Source organism: Bubalus kerabau, chromosome 1 (genome assembly GCF_029407905.1).
Source record: "Bubalus kerabau isolate K-KA32 ecotype Philippines breed swamp buffalo chromosome 1, PCC_UOA_SB_1v2, whole genome shotgun sequence".
NCBI lineage: Eukaryota > Metazoa > Chordata > Mammalia > Artiodactyla > Bovidae > Bubalus > Bubalus kerabau.
The window spans coordinates 264,151,133-264,165,275 of NC_073624.1; the positions used below are offsets into that span (position 1 = coordinate 264,151,133).

The 14,143-nt window shown below is 36.7% G+C and overlaps 1 protein-coding gene across 7 annotated transcripts in view; it reads right to left on the reverse strand.

The window, feature by feature from the left end:
* Positions 1–14,143, reverse strand: part of MCTP1 (multiple C2 and transmembrane domain containing 1) — a 559,844-nt gene that overhangs the window by 472,921 nt on the left and 72,780 nt on the right. The window lies entirely within an intron of this gene.

Consider the following 14,143-nt stretch of genomic DNA (forward strand, 5'->3'; position numbering starts at 1 on the left):
AGCACCCAGCCTTTATATTGTAGCGAGATGTTACAAAGGCAGCTAGTACTCTGAGCAACAGAAGGACACCTCCAAGCTCCTTCCCTGGGAACTATGTCGCATCTCAACATCAAGCCATCACAGCTCTGAAGGATGTCTGTGAACATCTGCATTTTATCTTGATTTACTTTGTGTATCCATTAGGAACATGTGTCCTAAGGTAACAGTTTCTTTGCTTTAGGACGTTTCAGATTAGAAAGGGTTTCATGGGAGCACTCTACTTCCAGGTAGTGGGGCAACTTGTATACAGAAAATCTCTGCACCTTCCATTCAAATTTGCTGTGAACCTAAAATCAGTCTTTTTTAAAAAGGTGCAAAAGGGAAGTAAATGAAAATAGAGGTTCTCCCCACCATCTACTCCAGTTTCAATTCCCAGAAACCGTGAATATGAAGTTTTTTTATTGCTGTTATTTTTTCCCTAATTTTTTCTGATATTTAGTTGAAGATATTGCTATTTTGTGACCTAGCATCTAGAATTAGGATAAAAAATCTGATTTGTATTTCTAACATTGCTATGTAGGTAAAACATTTATTTTCACTGGCAACTTTTCAGATTTTCTCTTATCCTTGGAGGGATGGGATTTCTCCTGGAAAGTATCCAAATTATATTTGCCTAGGATGTTTTTTATTTATTTTACTTGACATACTTACCAGACTTTTTCAAAATTAAGAATTAACCTTTCTTAAACCTGAATAAGTTTTTTTCTACTTTGTCTTTGATTATTTCCTGTGTTTCACTGCCCCTTTGCTCTGCTTTCAAATCCTGAGCTAATGTTCAGTTAGCACCAACTCTAACTGAATAGCTTTCATTTGATCAGTCTATGCCTATGCCATATGACCAACCTAGATAGCATATTCAAAAGCAGACACATTACTTTACCAACAAAGGTCCTTCTGGTCAAGGCTATGGTTTTTCCAGTGGTCATGTATGGATGTGAGAGTTGGACTGTGAAGAAGGCTGAGCGCCAAAGAATTGATGCTTTTGAACTGTGGTGTTGGATAAGACTTGAGAGTCCCTTGGACTGCAAGGAGATCCAACCAGTCCATTCTGAAGGAGATCAGCCCTGGGATTTCTTTGGAAGGAATGATGCTAAAGCTGAAATTCCAGTACTTTGGCCACCTCATGCGAAGAGTTGACTCATTGGAAAAGACTCTGATGCTGGAGGGATTGGGGGCAGGAGGAGAAGGGGACGACGGAGGATGAGATGGCTGGATGGCATCACTGACTCAATGGACATGAGTCTGGGTGAACTCCAGGAGTTGGTGATGGACAGGGAGGCCTGGCGTGCTGCGATTCATGGGGTCACAAAGAGTCGGACACGACTGAGGGACTGAACTGAACTGAACTGAACTGATGCCATTATCAGTGGTTAAATATCTTGAATGGTACCTCCAACTAGATTTATTCCTTGTGTCCTTAAAGACTTTCACTCTCTATTTTCCATTTCTGTGGTATGTTTCTATGATGAACAAAACAGTGGCCCTCAAAGGATATGGCCATATCGAATTCCAGAATATAACCTCATTTGGCAAAAAGGCCTTTGAAGATGTAATTAAAGAGCACTGGATAGGACCACCTTGGATTACAATGAGCCCTAAATAGTTAGAAGAGGAGAGAAATACATGCACTGCCACACAGTGTGTCCTGACCCACGGATTGTAATGTTAGATCGACAAGCCAGGCAATGCCAAGGACCACCAGCAGGCACCACGCTAAGAGAGAAGCATGGAGCAGATCTCCCCTCAAAGTCTTCAGTCCTGCTGATACCTTGACTTTGTACTTCTAGCCTCCAGAACTGCAAGAACATAAATTCAGTTGTTTTAGCACCAAGAAATTAACACAGTTTCCTCCACTGTACCTTTCAGATTCTTACTTTATTTTTAGGTACAAGCATCTTGTGATTTAGTCAACTCAAACTTTATTAAAATTTATCACTATATACTTAATTTCCAAGATTATATTCTTAATTTTTATTGTTCATTTTACCATGTTTGCCTTAATTTAGGGATGCAAAAAAGAATCTCCCTAAAGATATCAACTTAAAAATTTTAATTTCTACTTTGTTCTTTTTGGGTCTGGAATCATCTCTATCTTTTTGTGTTTTCATACTGTTCAATAGTACATGAACCGTGAATGTCCAGATGTTCAAGCTGGATTTACAAACAGCAGCGTTTCCAGAGATCAAATTGCCAACATCTGTTGTATCATCAAAAAAGCAAGAGAGTTCCAAAGAAACATCTACTTCTGCTTTATTGACTATGCTAAAGCCTTTGATTGTGTGGATCACAACAAACTGTGCAAAATTCTTCAGGAGACAGGAACACCAGACCACCTTACCTGCATCCTGAGAAATCTATATGCAGGTCAAGAAACAACAGTTAGAACTGGACATGGAACAACAGACTGGTTCCAAATCAGAAAAGGAGTATGTCAAGGTTATATATTGTCACCCTGCTTATTTAACTTTTACACAGAGTACATCATGAGAAATTCTGGGCTGGATGAAGCACAAACTGGAATCAAGATTGCTTGGAGAAATATCAATAACCTCAGATACACAGATGATGCTACCCTTGTGGCAGAAAGTGAAGAGGAACTAAAGAGCCTCTTGATGAAAGTGAAAGAGCAGAGTGAAAAAGCTGGCATAAAACTCAACATTCAAAAAACTAAGATCATGGCATCCGGTCCCATAACTTCATGGCAAATAGATGGAGAAACAATGGAAACAGTGACAGACTTTATTTTGGGGGGGCTCCAAAATCACTTCAGATGGTGACTGCAGCCATGAAATTAAAAGACGCTTGCTCCTTGGAAGAAAAGCTATGACCAGCCTAGACAGCATATTAAAAAGCAGAGACATTACTTTGCCGACAAAGGTCCATCTAGTCAAGCTATGCTTTTTCCAGTAGTCCTGTATGGATGTTAGAGTTGGACTATAAAGAAAGCTGACCACTGAAGAACTGATGCTTTTGTGGTACTGGAGAAGACTCTTGAGAGTCCCTTGGACTGCAAGGAGATCCAACCAGTCCATCCTCAAGGAGATCAGGCCTGGGTGTTCATTGGAAGGACTGATGCTGAAGCTGAAACTCCAATATTTTGGTCACCTGGTGCGAAGAGATGACTCATTAGAAAAGACCCTGATGCTGGGAAAGATTGAAGGCAGGAAGAGAAGGGGACAACCGAGAATGAGATGGTTAGATAGCATCACCAACTCGATGGACATGAGTTTGAGTAAACTCCAGGAGTTGCTGATGGACAGGGAAGCCTGGCATGCTGCAGTCCATGGAGTTGAAAGAAGCGGACACAACTGAGAAACTGAACTGAACTGAATCATTTTTATTGGTTCATCTTTCATTTTGCTGGTTTTTCTTAAGCGTCTGGTAACATCTTGCATCTATTTATCTTTATGAATCACAGACTACACTTGTTGGTATATATAACAGGCTTAGACTTCTTCTATGACTGCAAAAGTCCGTTTTCCCAGTTTGCCTCCTCTTTGTATGTGTGTGTATGTCTGACACGTGTGTACATGTGTTGGGACAAAAGGAAGCTGACACATTTACTGAGGCTGCCATCTTGAACTAAAACTCTGTATCAATTACTTCATATTATATTATTTTAATTTCTCTAATACAATGAATTCCTGCAGAACAGGGATTGCTTTATTCACACCTCCTATAGAAATTACTATAAATGAACATTTAATTAATTGTATAAACTAATTGGCTAGTTAGTAAGTAAAATAAGTGAAAGCCAGCAAAACAAGTTAAAACCTAACTTGCTCAAGTGAAGGAAAAACTCAATGCTTTCACTATTTCAAAAGAAAAGTGAATTGTGACTTAATGTATATATAGGTAAAAGTCATTAATCTTGAGCTCTCAATTAATGTGCCATTTTAATGAAAAATTCATTTCACTTGATCAGATAGCTCACAACCTCTTTTCTATTGCAGGATATTCAATACTTATCATTTTAGATCTTTCATATTCAGGACACATTTTTATTAGATTTCTGTAAATGCATGGATTATTAACTATGCAGACAGATGTGCATCAATTTGTACCTTAAAAATGTATTCCTGTTTATGTAAATTCACTGTGCAAGCTTTCTGCCTGAATAGCAATCCCATGGCAGGTTAAGTGGAATGATCTGTGGGGTTTCTGTTCTTAATGCCTTGAATTAATAAATGGATATTTTCCAAATTAAAAAAGCCTTTTAAAAAGTGACTCAAAGTCATTTGTTTCCATTCTTGTAGGACTTACAACCCTAAAACCAGAAGAGGAAAAAGGGAAATGATCAGCTTTGTTGAGTGGAGACATTTAAGCTGGTCTTAGAAAATATAAAGGTATTCACCAGGTAGGAGAGAAAAGAAAGGGTATTCCAAGCAGAGAAAGCAAAGAAACCCTCAACAAACTAAGAGGAAAAGGGAATATCTTTGCCATGGTGAAAGGCATCTGTGGAAAACCCATAGCCAGCATCATGCTTAATGGTGAAAGACTGAATACTTTCCCCTGAGATTAGGAACAAGGAAGAATGTCTTCTTCACTTCTATTTAACATTCCATTGGAGCTTCTTTCCAGAACAACTAACAAGAAAATAAAATCATCCAGATTGGAAAGGAAGAAGCAAAACAATCAGAATTTCCAGATGACATAATCTTGAATACACAAAACCCTAATGAACTCACTACCAAACTATTTGAATTAATAAGTTTAGCAAGGTTTCAGGATACAAAACTAATACCAAAAAATCAATTGTATATAAAGTAGCAATGAGCAAAATGAAAATGAAATAAAACAATTCCATTTACAATAGCATCAATTTTTTAAATTTAGGAATAAAATTACAAATTAAGAAGATTTAAATAAATGGAAAAATATCCACATTCATGGATCAGAAGCTTTAATATTATTAAAAGGTAATTCTCCCCAATTTATTTATAGATTCAACACTATTTGTATCAGAGTCCCAGTTAGCATCTTTGCAAAAATTGATAAGCTAATCCTAAAATTAATGTGGAATTTCAAAGAAATCAGAATATCCAAAACAATTTTGAAAAAAAAGAAACAAAGTACTCGCACTTCCTAATTTCAAAACTTTACTACAAGACACAGTAATCAATAGTGTGATACTATTATGACAACAGAAATAAAGATGAATGGAATAGTCTAGAGATAAACCTGGCAATTATGATCCATTAATTTTTTATGAGAGTGCCAAGAAAATTTAAAAAGGGGGGGAAATAGTCTATTCAGTTAATGGTGCTGAGACAACTAGATATCCATTTACAAAAGAATGAAATTTTACCCCTCCCTCATGAAATTATAGTTTTTTTGATAGGTAAGAAGTGGATTTATTCAGAGAGAAACACACTCAACAGATAGAGTGTGGGCCATCGCAGAGGGCGAAGGCAGCAGCTTCAAATTCTTAAATATAAAAGCTAGAACCATGAAACTCCTAGAAGAAAACATAGGTGTAAATATTCATGACCTAATATTAGGAATGGTTTCTTAGATAGAACGTTAAAAGCATAAGCAATAAAAGAAAAAGTAATTGTACTTTAAATTTAAATAATTTGTGTTTTCAAAGATACCATCATCAAAGTACCAAGATATTCCCACAGAATAGGAAAAATATTCACAAATTGTATGTTTGATACAGGACTTGTGTCTAGAATACATGAAAAACTCTTACAATTCAATAATAAAAACTAATAAAAAGACAAATGGGCCAATGAGAAACAAGTAAAGGATCTAACAGACATTTCTCTAAAGATGATACACAAATGGCCAATAAGGGCATGCAAAAATGCTCAACATTATATCTACCAGGAAAATGCAAATCAAAACCACTAGTAATTTCCCACCACCAAAATGACTATAATCAAGAAGATAGATAATAACAAGTGTTGGCAATGATGTGGAGAAACGAATCCTTAACCTACCTGTGGGAATGCAAAAGAGTGTATCAACTTTGGGTAATAATCCAGGAATTCCTTGAAAGTTTAAACATAGAGTTTACCATATAACCCAGCAATTCCACTCCTAGTTATATACCCAAGAGAAATGAGAACATGAGTATAAATGAACACACGTGTTCACAAAATCATTATTCATAATGGCCAAAAAGTGAGAATCCCATTAATTAATAAATCACTAAATGTGGTAAATTCATATACAGTAATGTTATCTGGCAATAAAAATAAATGAAGCACTGATATGTGCTAAAACATGGATGAACCTTGAAAACATCATGCTCAGTGGAAGAAGTCAGACACAAAAGACCACATATGGTATAATTACATTTGTATGGAATGACCTGTTAACAACAGGAAAATCTATACTGACAGAAAGTAGATTAGTGGTTGCCTAGGACTCAGGAGACTGGAAAGAAACTGATAGTGAGTGGTAATGGGTATGAAATTTATTTGGGGTGGGGTGATGAAAATGTTCCCAAACTGTGATCACAGCTGGACAATTCTATGAGTATACTGAAATCATTGAACGGTACATTTAAAATGAGTGAATTTTATGGCATGTGAATTATATCTCAATGAAGCAGTCTTATAACAGTTCATACCTGTTATAAGCTGTATTATAATTTTTTTCTTAAAAAAAAAATTTACAGCCTGGATAGGAGAGGAGTTTGGGGGAGAATGGATACTTGTATATGTATGGCTGAGTCCTTTTGCTATTCGCCTGAAACTAGCACATCATTGTTAATTGGCTATGCTGCTGCTGCTAAGTCGCTTCAGTCGTGTCCGACTCTGTGCGACCCCACAGGCGGCAGCCCACCAGGCTCCCCCGTCCCTGGGATTCTCCAGGCAAGAACACTGGAGTGGGTTGCCATTTCCTTCTCCAATGCATGAAAGTGAAAAGTGAAAGTGAAGTCACTTAGTCGTGTCCAACTCTTCACAACCCCATGGACTGCAGCCTACCAGGCTCCTCCGTCATGGGATTTTCCAGGCAAGAGTACTGGAGTGGGGTGCCTTCGCCTACCCCAGTACAAAATGGGTTTCCCTGGTGGCTCGGATGATAAAGAATCTGCTTGCAATGTAGGAGACCCAGGTTCAATTCCTGGGTCAGGAAGATCCTCTGGAAAAAGAAATAGCTACCCATTCCAGTAGTGATTGCAGTAGTGATTGTGGCAATGAAATTAAAAGGCGCCTACTCCTTGGAAGGAAAGTTATGACCAACCTAGACAGCATATTCAAAAGCAGAGACATTATTTTGTCAACAAAGGTCCATCTAGTCAAGGCTATGGTTTTTCCAGTGGTCATGTATGGATGTGAGAGTTGGACTATAAAGAAAGCTGAACACTGAAGAATTGATGCTTTTGAACTGTGGTGTTGGAGAAGACTCTTGCGAGTCCCTTGGACTGCAAGGAGATCCAACCAGTCCATCCTAAAGGAGATCAGTCCTGGGTGTTCATTGGAAGGACTGATGCTAAACCTGAAACTCCAATATTTTGGCCACCTCATGCGAAGAGCTGACTCATTGGAAAAGACTGTGATGTTGGGAAAGATTGAAGGCAGGAGGAGAAGGGGACAACAGAGAATGAGATGGTTGGATGGCATCACTGACTCGATGGACATGGGTTTGGGTAGACTCCAGGAGTTGGTGATGGACAGGGAGGCCTGGCGTGCTGCAGTTCATGGGGTCACAAAGAGTCGGACACGACTGAGCAACTGAACTGAACTGAACTGAACCCATTCCAGTATTCTCACCCAGAGAATTCCATGGACAGAGGCGCCTTGAGGGATATAGTCCATGGGGTCACAAATAGTTGGACATGACTGAGCTTTCACTTTCCAATACAAAATAATTAAAAAAAATTTTTTTCAAAGAACCCTTAACCACTCAAGAGTCATAGAATTTTAGAGATAAAAGGACATTTATCGCCTTTGTTCCATAGATTTTTAAAAAGACAACTGGAGAGTTTTGTATTAGGTCATAGAACTTTAAGAGTATCCACACTTACAATTTAATTATTTCATTTATTAAATGTTGATATATATGTGATTTGAGAAATGTGTTCATCACTATTCCTTTTACTATCACTCATGAGGATCTTGATTGTCCCACAAGGACATCCCACTAATTCTCATGTAAAATATGACCAAAGTGGAATTTTTTATTTTCCCCATTGTCTCCCAATGAAACTAACTTTAGCTAACAACATCACCATATCTCTTGTTACTAGGTAAAATTTTGAGAACATTTTTTACTCCTTCCTTTCCCCTTTTCCCCTCCCCAGGTCAATCAGCCGTCAAAGCCCAGCCATATTACTTAGAAATCCATTCTCACCATGATCTTCTCAGTGTAGCCCATGGTCTCTGAACTACCCATAGCCTGCCAAGAAATATCTGCATGTGCCAGGCCCCCTCCTTCCCTCCCTCTCTCTCTTTCTCTCCTATATCCTTCCTACTGTCATCAGTTACTGTCCTTAAAGATCACTCCTCTATTCAAAAGCCTTCAGAGAATCCCTGTAATTCACAGAATGAAGTCCAGATTCCTCAGGACAGCCTTCAACCCCTTCCATGGTCTGGTCTCAATCGACCCTTTTAGGCTTCCCTAAAAATGAATTATTTGATGTCCCCAAAAATACCTAAGACTCATCAATGCCTACACCTTAACTCATGTTAGGCCACCTCACCACCAACCTTGGAATGTTCCCACCCCAGTCCTAATTATCTTTCAAGGTCTTGTTTAGACATTATTCCCTCTAGGAACCTTCTATTAATATCAGATCTACTCCAAAGTCTGAATCAAAATTAATGCTATAATTCTTAACAGTTCTATTTTGTTTTGCTTATTTTGTTTATCTATTTTTGCCTATTTTATTTATCTATTTTGTTTATCCATTTTATACATACTTACTCATACTACAATCAACAAAAATAGGCATTTTCCCTGCTAAATCACTATCTCCCATTTTTTTAATTACCCACAGCTCTTAGCATATAAATGCCTCACAAGTGTTTATGGAATTGTGGCATCATCAAGTGAAAAGCATTTAAAGTAAAAAAATAAATAAAGTATATTATACTAACAGCATATAATATTATACAGCATAAAATTAACTTTTAGCACTCCCAAATTGTACTTTTTACTTTTCTTGCCAGATACAATGCCTATTATAGAAGAAATTATAAAGAAGTAAGCATATTTAATAAAAATTCTTAAGATTATAGGAATCTTAATTCTTAAGATTAAGATTATAGTTAATAAATAAACAATAAAATTGCTTCATCTCTTTTATTTTTTAAAATTACAGCACACACGTACACAAAAAGACTTAGCCATCTTTGTTCTAGTTTTAGATCCTCAAATAATCACAATGAACTCTATAAGGAATACATGAGGTTGAGGGAGTAGCTTGAGGGGGTAAAAGAAAATCAGCAGGATGCTGTTTCTATTTCAAGTTCCTAACCATGGCCCTCAGCTCTGATCAGTAGAAACTAGAAGTCTGACTCCCTTTGCTCAATTTCCCTCAATGACTTGCAACTTCTGTGTGCTGAGGGCTATTTTCCAGACCTACTATTTTCACAGACCCTATATACGTGAATTTAAATTTTTCCATTTTTGCCACTTTGATGCTGCAAAATACTAAGGATTTTTTCAAAGAATAAAATGAGGTTAAAAAAAACAGTCCTGCTAAGCTGACTTCTCCCTTTGCCAAAAGAGCACAAGAAAATATCTTAGCAGTGGCTGAAAATGAGAGAGCATAAAATATCAAACAAGAACACCCTGTCCTTTAAATGCTTGACTTTCAAATGTAGATAAATTTAATTTATGCCAGTTTGATGGGAGGAAGGACTAACTGCCATTAGTTTGTGGCCATTGGAGAATCAAAACCCTCTGTTTTATCAAATTATAAAGTATTACCATACAAAAAGTGAAAAAAATTCATGCTAATTCCCTTATTAAGAAATCAAATTTATGAATTTCTGAGATATCACTGGCATTAATTCCATAAATTTCCTTTGAGTCAATGACCACCTCAGTTATCTCTACTAATAACTCACCAGAGAAAAACTGTCCAATTAAGTAATTTACATTCGATTATCTATTGTAACTTCACAGCAGAGTTTTCTATGAATTGCAGAGTTTATAGGTTTGGGATTATCTTCACTTTTAAAATTTTGTCAGAGAAATAATATGTTACTCATCTACTTGCCCACTTTCCAAATAACATATGACATAAACATAAAATAACATGAAATAACAAAGTGTTATATAATGATTTTCTCACATATAATAATTTAAGTCTTCACATGGGAAACCAACCTCATTTTCCTATTAAAAAGAAATCTAAATGTACTTAGCCTTATCATTTATAAATTTCTCTCAATGCAAATAACTAGAATATCTGCTCTATAATATAAAAGTAGATTTTCTTGGGTGCATAATTAATTCTCTCAACAAAACAGATTAAGTTTTTCAGAATTATTTCAGAACACTTAATGAAACTAAAGACAATAAAAATGATAAAACAGTGAAAACGAGTGAAACAATATATTACTTCATATATTACTTCTAAGGGAATTATCACACAATAATTTATGTCTAATAAATTACAATAAATCTTAATAAAATAGCTGAGACTCTCCAATTAAGTTCTTATAAGTTTTAAGAGCATACTACTTAATACAAATGAGTAATGTGATTTACCTGTTACTGCTAAAAAAAAAAAAAAAGATTTATAATAATATAGACTAGAGGAGAAATTTGATCTCTCCCAAGAGAAGATAAGTGTCCCCTCTTCTCGAAGCAAACAGACTAAATTAACTACTAATTCCTATAACTAAATAACTCATTCACATTACACACAAAGGGATATTACATATATCCATCCTTTGATACAAAATTAGAACTCCTATGACATCAACAGTTAAGCCCTCTAGGATGCAGGCAATACACTGAATTCACAAATAAAATGCTGGAACTACAACCTGAGAACCACTTGTAATACATGGTTGATGATTCTTATAAAGCCACCATGCTTGCTAGTGTTCTCTAACAATAATTTTCAAGTGTTCAGCTTTTCAGAAATTCATTCTCTCCCTCTCTGCCTCTCTTTGAAAAAAGATATACTTGGAAAACAAAAAATAAATTAAGTATAATTAAAAACGTACATACCCAGACACAGGAAATGACAACTTCTCTACATGTTATTTCTAAGTCCTCCTGATGGATATTCCTTTTCTGATTCCACAGTCGCCTGAGTGAATTTTCACTGGGAAGTTTAGACTTCACACTAATTAAACTACCAAGGACCACTTCACTATGCTTTTATCTAAGGTTTCCTAGGACACTTGTGGGATTGGTCAGAGGTTGGGCATCAAGTGCCTAAAACAAAGCCTGGTTTATCGAAGACACTCAATGCACCGGGATTCGGCATCTCTCATTAGCAAACACAAGGGAGGAGGGGAAAATAAAAGGGTTTTGTCACTAATTCCCCATCTCCCTGAACTGCCCCTCGAGGCGCTCTCCGCCCTAGGTCCTTTACTCACCCTGCCTCTTTTCTTTTTCTTCTCCCCCAAAATAAAATTTCTCCAGTGTGTTAAAAGGTAAAACGCTGGAGGTTTGCATCCATTCACCCTTCTCTTTATAACCTCACCTTTCCAAGGCCCCTGATTCAGACACAGGACTAGGTTAGCATAGACAATAATCAGACCCTGCAAAGAAACATCTTCAAAATTAACCAGAATTCAAAACAAGTCCTTTCCTTCTAAATACCTTGACTTCTACATTGCAGGCAGATTCTTTACCAACTGAGCTATCAGGGTAGCTCCTAACTATGGATTTGTGGTCTTTTACTAAACAGACTTCTGAATGGCCCTTGTAGAACCTTCTGATTTTCCCATTAAAATTGTGGAAAATCCACTTATATCCTTCCTATCTTATGTTATTAGAATTTCTACAATTGGATGAATTGTGATAATTAATTGGACTAGTACCTAATAGATTAAGACAATCTGCATTAACTCAGAGAGGACACAGACTTTCATTTTTAAAAAATATTTCACTATCAACTTTACAATTTTCAAAAATGAGTAATGGTGTTTACCATGCAAGAATAAAATGGTTGGAATGTGGTTGCACCAATTTTTATACTGTCATATAAAAGATATAATGTGTTAATAGTGCCTTCCTTTTCAATGCAATATCATCCCTCCAATTGGTATATAAATGACTATTATCTAAGTATATTTCTGTTCTTATTAGGCATAACTGACAACAAGGAGGAGAAACCCATATATATCAGTCTAAGGGACACTGTAGATATTCATGGAAAGAAAACTGATATCAAGCCAAACCTGACAACTGGAAACTTTGATGTCTTTGGAATGATGATCTCTTACCATTTGCTTCTCCTTATACTTTGTCACCATGCAAAACAGCTTCCTCTGCTTATTCCTGGTTTATGGCCTCTCCTCCCTTTGATCATTTGGACCTGGTTGTCAATGACTCCATTTCCACGTGACCTGGTAATTTTATCCCTGAGAGCTAAATTATTAAGACTCTCAAAAACCTTTAGTTTAAATTCTCAAGAACAAATACATTTGACCCAACTCATCTGCTTTGAAAGAGTTTCCTCTATGAAAAAAGACACGTCATGAGGAACCAACATGGCAGCTTTGGCCTGACCCTTCAATAGGAGCTATGGGCCATTCCCAGTAGTCCTGGTGAGTAGGGCATAATTCAGCGTAATTTGATTCTGCAAATGTATGAGTACTTCCTATGGTTCTTAGAAGGAAATGATACATAAATTTACCCTAAAACCAGAAAATTCAAGATAGCCTCAAAAATGGTAGCCAATAGAATTTAAGAATGCATATTAAATAGATATTGACAGAGGCTACATTTAGATAGGAATTGTTTTTTCATTTTCAGATTTTAAGGATTAGAACTTCACCTGGACTATAATTCTGATTGCTTCATGCTTCTCCATAATCCTATGTACAACAAATCAGATCTGAATATCTGACTTAGTTCTCTCCATCCATTCTTTTTAGAGAAACAGCTACAAGAATTTCCAAACATCTCAGCTAAAGCATGTCTAATTTCCTAATAGACTCTTTGCCCATAATCATAACCATACTCATGTGTATTATAATCATTTCCCATCTTGGGGCTTCTATCCCTTCTTTCCTTCTGCTAGGAGTTTTTTCTCAAAATTATTAAACTTCAAGACTTTAAATCTCACCATCTCCCTTATATCCTCCTTGATTAATCCAATTAACTGATATCATATTTCTCAATTGTTAAACATCAGGCAAATGGAAATACCAAAAAATGAATAGATCTGAGAATTACGTGAGGTGATATTAATGATGAATATTTGTAGCAAGCTAATTTCCTATCTCTTCCATCTTCCTTTCTAAGAGAGTATCAATTTGGAGAGTGAAGCATAGTGATGTTCTCATAGAGAAAACAATAACCAGCTTCTCTGGTAGAGAAAACATACTGTGAAATATAATTCTGGCCAATGAGATAGACTGAACAGTTGAAAAGGGTTGAGTAAACTCATGCTGACTTAGCTTTTGTCCTCCCTTTTCTTCTGCCTAGAATATGGATGTGATGTTGGAGATGGAGCATCTATCTTGTAACCACAAGAAGACCACAAAGAAAAGGGCAAAAGATTCAGATTATAGATACTGAAATCTTTGAGCCAGCAACCATCTATCTCCTCATTAAATTTTTAAATGTCTAAGGCACTGTTTTATTGGGTTGGCCAAAGCATTCATTTGGATTTTCCGTAAGATGGTTTGAAAAACCCAAACAAACTTTTTTGGACAACCAAATATTGGGGGCGTGGGGAGGGATGAGACTGTTTCTGTTTTATGGAGAAAGCCCTTCTTACTTAAACATCTGTTGGAATAGAGTAGGCAAAGAACTGACTCATTGGAAAAGACCCTGATGCTGGGAAAGATTGAAGGCAGGAGGAGAAGGGGACGACAGAAGATGAGATGGTTGGATGGCATCACTAACTCAATGGACCAATGGACATGAGTTTCAGTAAACTCCAGGAGTTGGTGAAGGATAGGGAGGCCTGGCGTGCTGCAGTCCATGGGGTCTCAAAGAGTCAGATACCACT